Below are 7,930 nucleotides of genomic sequence, written 5' to 3'. Positions count from 1 at the left end.
GAGTGCTCCTATTGTTCAGCCACTAGATTGGGATCTCCCATTTGAAGTTATGTGTGATGCTAGTGACTATGCAGTGGGAGCAGTGCTGGGACAGAGAAGAGACAAGAAGCTTCATGCAATTTACTATGCAAGCAGAACACTTGATGATGCACAAAGAAATTATGCAACAACAGAAAAGGAGTTGTTGGCGGTTGTGTTTGCTTTTGAAAAGTTCCGGTCTTATCTAGTTGGATCCAAAGTCACTGTTCATACTGATCATGCTGCTTTGAAGTACTTGATGCAGAAGAAGGATGCAAAGCCTAGACTTTTGAGATGGATTCTTCTACTTCAAGAGTTTGACATTGAAGTAAAGGATATGAAGGGGATTGAGAATGGTGTTGCTGACCACTTGTCTAGGATTAGAATTGATGATGATGTGCCAATACAAGACTGTTTGCCTGAGGAACATGTTTATTTTGTTGATACAGGGTTTCAGACTGATGAAATCAAGTGTCTGTTCTCGGATGCATGTGGTGCCGATCGATACCACCATAGCATCGGTCGACACCCATGCTTTCCAGAGACAGATTGGTCGTATGATGGAGATTTAGCTGTTGTGGCTAGCTCGAGCCCTGGTATGCTGATATTGCCAATTATCTTGTTGCAGAGGTAGAACCAGAGCAATTCAATGGCTATAACAAGAAAAGGTTCATGAGAGAGCTTAGGAGATATTATTGGGATGAACCTTACTTGTATAAGCATTGCAGTGATGGAGTTTACAGAAGATGTTTGGCAGAGACTGAGGTACCTGATGTTTTATGTCATTGTCATGGGTCTGACTATGCAGGACATTTTGCTACATTCAAAACTGTGTCCAAGGTCCTCCAAGCAGGCTTCTGGTGGCCAACGATGTTCAAAGACGCTCATGAGTATGTCTCAAGATGCGATGCTTGTCAGCAGAAAGGTCAGATTAGCAAGAGGAATGAGATGCCACAAAACTTCATTCTTGAAGTTGAAGTGTTTGATTGCTGGGGTATTGACTTTATGGGACCGTTTCCATCTTCCTATAAGAACAATTACATCCTAGTTGCTGTTGATTATGTCTCAAAGTTGGCTGAAGCAATTGCATGTCCAAAGAATGATTCTGCAGTGGTTCTTAAGCTGTTTAAGACCATCATCTTTCCAAGATTTGGAGTGCCTCGAATTGTCATCAGTGATGGAGGTAAGCACTTTATCAATAAAGTGTTTGACAAGCTACTGAAAAAGTATGGAGTTCAACATAGAGTGGCTACTCCATATCACCCTCCGACTAGTGGGCAAGTAGAGGTTTCCAACAGACAGATTAAGGAGATTCTTGAGAAAACAGTTGGTGTTACAAAGAAGGACTGGGCTGCAAAGCTTGATGATGCACTATGGACATATAGGACTGCAAATAAAACACCACTTGGCACCACACCTTTTCATCTGCTTTATGGGAAAGCATATCATCTTCCAGTGGAATTAGAGCACAAGGCGGCCTGGACAGTTAAGTTAATGAATTTTGATTCCAAGACAGCTTCACAGAGAAGGTTAGTGCAGTTGAATGAGTTGGATGAGCTGAGATTTCATGCATTTTAGAATTCAAAGCTGTACAAGGAGAGAACCAAGGCATATCATGATAAGAAGATCATCTCTAGACACTTTGAGCCTAATGACCAGGTACTCCTTTACAATTCTTGTTTGAAGCTGTTTCCGGGTAAACATTGTTCCCGTTGGTCTGGTCCTTTTACTGTCCAAGAAGTTAGACCATATGGAGCCATTGTGTTGCTGAATTCTAAAGGAGAGAAGTTCACTGTTAATGGCTAAAGGGTGAAACATTATTGGGCGAAAGAAGAGTGATAACTCTCTAATTTACATGTTTTTAGCATCCTTTTTTGTCCATATTTTGCATTGTTTATACCCTTTCCTTAGCATTTTTAGGTCATTAACTGTAGGAATTCACTTTTAGGCCATTTAGGGTGTTGCATTCTTGCATTTGCATAATTTGGATGAAAACAGGTGCTTTAGAGCCTAAAATAGGGAGAAACAAGGACAAATCCGAGCATGTACCCGAAGGAGCCATCGAGCTGGAAGAACAGTCCAAACCCCAACAAGATCGAGGAGGATCCAAGAGCAGGAAGAACAACCCGAGAGTCTATCCGAAGAGCAACCCGAGCACATCCTCATGCACCCTATCGAGCAGACCCTCGGGCAGGACTGGGAAGCTAGGGTTAATGGGTTTCCCTATATAAACCCCCCACTTCTTCCTCGCAAGAGAGCATGCCGCAGACCCTCAGAACAGAGAGCGAGAGCTTCTGGGAGAGATTGAGAGCGACTCAAAACTCTTTTCACTTTTGTTAGGATTTATTTTTATTTCTTTTGCATCTTTCTCTTAGATTTCTACTCTATACTCTTCTACTCTACTTCTACTTTTAATATAATGCAATTTTTGTTTATCTATGCTTTTATGTTTTCTGCAATGAGATCTGAGTAGTGTAGTAAAGTTTCTACGGATGGGATAGACAATTTTGTGTTCTTGATCAGTTAGGATGTCTTAGCTTTTCTATTTATGTTTTATAAATTCCCTTCTAGATTGGTGTTCTTAATGCTATCAACAGACTGAGAGGTTGACATTAGATCTAAGGTGTTTAACCATCGAGAGGTGTAGATGAAATGCTTGAATCAATTAATGCTAGAGATTTACTCACTTAGCCTAAGAGATTAGATGAGTAAGGGGTTTATTGACAATAATGAATCGGTTTGTACTGCCTGCTTGGTCATGTTTCTCCAACGAGAGTTGGGTAGGGGAGTGACCAAGGTTGATTGTTTCTATTATGAGAGTGTTTTAACAAGATTTTAGAGATTCATTGTCTAGGGAATATTTGCTTGAGGCATGTAGGACATCCATACTGGTTAGGAACACTTAGGAATCGAGTACCCCATCCTTAGGAGCTTTCGTATTTAGATTCTTTGCATTTTTATTCATTACTCGATCACATACCCGAACAGATACACGATCACCTGCTTCGAGTAGCCCTTCCAACTGTTTTTGTTTTCTTTCTTCACACGATCACTCCACCCGATCCGGTACTCGAATGCTTGCATCGAGTGCTTAGGTCGTGTGGCTCTTGTTCATTAGCTTTCTTTAGTTTATTTTAGGATTGTTAGATCAAACCCAACTAGTGCTTGGCTTGACTTGCATAGCTCTGATTGCATCCTTCATGTTAGCATAACAACCATTTGGATTGATAACCCTTTGTACTACAACTGCATAGGGAATTGATACCCTGGGTGAAAATCCTACTATCAATTTGGCGCTGTTGCCATTTGGTTGATTTTATTTTGCTACGTTTAGGATTTCAGCACTTGCTAGATCAAGTTCTTTTGTTTATATTGGTTCAGAATCTGACTTGTTTGCTTTCGTTCTTGTTTGTTTTCAATCTCAGGTACAACTCGAGAACCCACCCGACCCGTCACTCGATCACCTTGATCGGGTAGACCTTCGTGTACACACTCGGTCACGTTCCTGTGCATGCAAACACGATCCAAAGGTAGCCAACACCTGAGTCCTTTCATTGATAACATCGACAGACCAAGGCTACTCAGACAACAACAAGTTCAACCGCAACCAGCAATCATTGAGGAGACATTGAACAATCAAAACGGTCCACCAGCTCCTCAAGCAAGGACCGACATAGGAGTAGGAGATGCTCCATCTACTCATACTCAAAGGAATGGCATTGTGCCACTTGCTGTCCAGAACAACAATTTTGAGATCAAGAGTAGTCTCATCCAGATGATACAGAGTAATAAGTTTCATGGATTGCCGATGGAGGACCCATTGGATCATCTGGAGGAATTTGATAGGCTTTGTAGCCTCACAAAGATAAATGGAGTTAGTGAGGATGGATTCAAACGTTCCCATTCTCTTTGGGAGACAAAGCACACATCTGGGAGAAATCACTGCCCAAAGAATCCATCACCACTTGGGAAGCGTGCAAGAAGGCATTCCTGGCCAAATTCTTCTCCAACTCCAGAACAGCAAGGCTGCAAAATGACATTTCCAGCTTTGTTCAGAAGAACAATGAAACGTTCAGTGAAGCTTGGGAACGTTTCAAGGGATACACTACCAAATGTCCTCATCACGGTTTCAGCAATGTTTCATTGCTGAGTACACTTTACAGAGGAGTGGTCCCCAAGATATGGATGTTGCTGGACAACGCAAGCAATGGTAACTTCCTCAACAAGGATGTTGATGAAGATTGGGACTTAGTGGAGAACTTGGTTCAATCTGATGGCAATTATAATGAGGAATATGATCGCTCGGTGCGACCTACGAAAGAGGAAGATGCCAAGTACAAGAGAGACATGGAAGCCCTCAATGACAAGCTCGACAAGCTCCTCAACCAGCAGCAGCATGTTCATGCACTATCTGAGGAAGATCAGTTTTTACAACAAGATGGGGAGACTGTACAGACAGAGGATATTCACTACATCAACAATCAAGGAGGTTATAACAAAGGGTACAACAACTACAAGCCCAATCCGAATCTATCTTATCGGAACCCAAATGTTGCCAACCCTCAGGACCAAACTTACCCATTTGCGGTTCAAGGGAACCAGGTACAACAGAAGCCTTTCGCCCAGTACAATGAATGCTACGCACCTAAGCCGCAGTACTCTGGCAACTATAACCAACCACCTGGATTCCAACAACCTCAAGGTCCGCAAAATCAATCACAAGAAGCTGAGTTACGCGGCCTACTTCAGCAAATGATTCAGAATCAGGCTTCAGCATATATGGACATCGCAAAACGGTTTGCAGAAATGAGCAACAAGATCAACTTAGGATACAATGATTTGAACGTAAAGTACGAGTCGCTCAATACTAATGTTCGATGTCTAGAAGGCCACCACAACAACCAACTGGCTCCAAAGATCAACCAACTCCCAGGGAAAGCAGTTCAAAACCCTAAGGATTACGCCACTTCCCAAGCCATCTTCCTTGATGATAACTATGAGGATTACCTCACTGAGGATAGTGATGTTCAAGATGTGGAGGATAGGAATTACTCAATGATAAATGAGGCCAAGTACTACATATCCGAGTATGAACCCGAGCCTTCACCTAGGGAGACTGATCGAGTTGATGATCGAGCACTGGTTGGGGGATCACAAATCAAAGAACCACCCGAAGCAGAACCCGGTGACCTACCCGATGAGGGTGATCGGATGATTCATCGAGTAGATGTTGAAACGAGAGTCATCCTCAACCACCTGTAGCAGCAGAAAGGGAATTAGAGGAAAAGTTCAATGCTGCACTTGACATCCAGCTGGAGGCACTTACAGAGCGTATGGCCAAGCGTAGGATTCCACCTCCTATGCTTTTGCCACCACACGAACTTTGAGAGGAATCCGCCAAGGGGGCAGCTCGGCTGGAGAATGAGGTTAAGGAAGCTGTCAAGGAAATTGGGTTTGAAATTCTCAGGAGTGGAGTGTGCTTAGATCCTGAGCTGCAAATTGAGGAAAAATTGGAGGATCCTGGCTCCTTTACTTTGCCATGCTCGATAGGACTCCGGATTTTCAAGAATTGCTTGTGCGACCTTAGAGCTTCAGTTATCATTATGCCACTGTCAGTCGCCAACAAGATGGGATTCACCAGCTTTAAACCAAGTAGTCTGTATTTGGTTCTAGCTGATAGAACAGTCAGACATCCTATTGGGATCGTAGAAGACTTGCCACTCAGGATTGGAAGGGTGGAAGTCCCTACTGATTTCATGATCCTTGATACGGATAAGGAACCAGAAGATTCGCTGATCCTAGGAAGACCATTCTTGACAACAGTAGCCGCTGTGATTGAGGTGAAGCAAGGGAAGATCAGAATTGAGCATTGTGAGTACTTCAAGATGGAGTTTGATGTGAAGAAGGGAATAAAGAGACCGACTATTGATGGTCAAGCTTTTTCCACTAAGACAAAGCAGAGAAAAGTCAAACATCTTGAGGAAGTCAACACCGCATTTGCCTTGGAACCTGGACAAAACCTGGAGAATTAGTTGAACCAGCCTGCTACAGTGGAGAGGATTCCAGAATCTTTCCCTGAAAGAACCCATGCTTATGGAGCATGAAGAGTCAAGCTTAGTGACTTTAAACAACCTCACTTGGGGAGGAAGTCCCAAAGGTATCTTTTAATTCTAGTTTATTTGTCTTATTTTATCTATTTTTCTCTTCTTGCAAATAAAAAAAAAAGTGAATTGAGGAACCCAATGGTCAACCCGACACCGGACTCGACGCGCCTGATCGTGTCCCTGCTCGGGTGGCGATTGGAGTCCGAATTCCACAAGCCAAGCCCACTCTCGGCGAAGCCCACCAACCAACCCTAGCCTATTTAAGGGTTTCGAAACCCTTCTCCCTCATTATCACCGATAAGTTTCTCTCTAACCCTAAACCTTTGAGTTTCCAAAGTTTCTACTCTCTCTTGATCTCAAGTCTCATTCGATCTCTTTGGGAACTAACCATATTAACCTCAAGGCTTAGCTTTTTCTTCTCAAGGATTCAAACATGGAGTCAAACACAAAAACCTACCAAAGGAAGGGGAGAAGATCAACCTCTACGCAGCTGCAGCCGGAGTTGATGCCGTCGAACCTCGAGAATCCCAAGGGAGAGGAAACGTTCCGCATTCCCAACCATTGGCTGGACGTTTTGCTTCCCCCAACCCGATGCTCCACCCGATAATCAACCCAACCCGGTGCTCGAGCAACTGATCGTGTAGACCGTCGAGTTCGCTCACCGAGTCCAATGGCAAGTGCTGTTCGCCGATCTCCCTAACGTGGGGACTTGTCTACGTCTGAAAGAACCCTTATCGACCCCATGGAGGTCGATTCTGATGCTGGTGGAGAAGAGCAAGGGGAGATCCAAACCTCTCGATCAAAGAGCAGAGCTGCGGTTGCAAGAGGGAAGAGACCGACTTCAGAGAAGGCTGAGAAGGTAGCTGATAGAGCAGCTGAGAAAGAGGATCAACAAGGAGAGGAGGAGAACCGAGAGAGAGAAGAGGAGCAGAGGGAGAGAACACGCCAAGCCTCGCGGAGGCTGAAACATAAGGAAGTGGAGACTCCGGCAAAACTCTTCAAGGTTTTCTGGAAGATTAGCTTCGTTGGTACCCGATACCCTCACCGTGAGACAATGAAGCAGTTGGGCATCACTAGAGATGTCGAGTTCCTGTTCGACATGTGCCACCTGGGCCAAATGATGAGAGCTCACCTTGAAGCTTATGAGGAGGAGACGGTCCACTTTCTCTCCACACTTCAGCTGCACTATTTTGAGGATCACTCGATCCTGCTACCCGATGGGGGGATCGGGTTCATCATCTTTTCCATGAGAAACAAAGAGTACCGGCTCACTTTCAAGGAGATGGAGAAGCGGTATGGTTTCAACGCTGGTGATGGAGAAGGAATGGAGGTTAGCAAGGAGGAAATGAGGTCCCTATGGCTGACAATAGGAGACAAACTCCCCTACAAGTCCACAAGCTCCAAATCCGCTCAAATAAGGAGCCTTGTCTTGAGGTATTTTCTTAAGTCCCTCGCATGCACTCTTTTTGCTAGAAAGGAGACTGGGAATGTGAATGACCACGAGCTCCAGCTGATGGATGTTTCATTGTGTTGAGTTTTGGACAATGCTAGGGATGGTACACCGCTAGTTGGAGATGTTGCGGATACTAGCATGGTGTTTGTGCTGCTCGATCAGTTCCTCTACCTCAAGTCATGGGCCGTTAAGAGAAGAGAAGGAGGCGGAGAGATCTCCATTGGAGGGTTGGTCACACCAATCTTGGTGGCATGCGATGTGCCCTTGAAGGGAGTGGTACATAATCCGAGATGGCTGGACATCGACTACCTCGTGCTGGCGAGATTTTTGGCCTATGAGAGGCCTAACGACATGA

At 44.4% G+C, this 7,930-nt stretch overlaps 1 pseudogene; it reads left to right on the top strand.

The window, feature by feature from the left end:
- The window catches only part of LOC109130722, an 18,829-nt pseudogene that overhangs the window by 3,473 nt on the left and 7,426 nt on the right, over positions 1-7,930 (top strand).

Source organism: Camelina sativa, chromosome 3 (genome assembly GCF_000633955.1).
Source record: "Camelina sativa cultivar DH55 chromosome 3, Cs, whole genome shotgun sequence".
Taxonomy (NCBI): Eukaryota; Viridiplantae; Streptophyta; class Magnoliopsida; order Brassicales; family Brassicaceae; genus Camelina; species Camelina sativa.
Note: the sequence above shows the minus strand (reverse complement) of the source record. Positions and strands in the feature narration are given on the sequence as shown.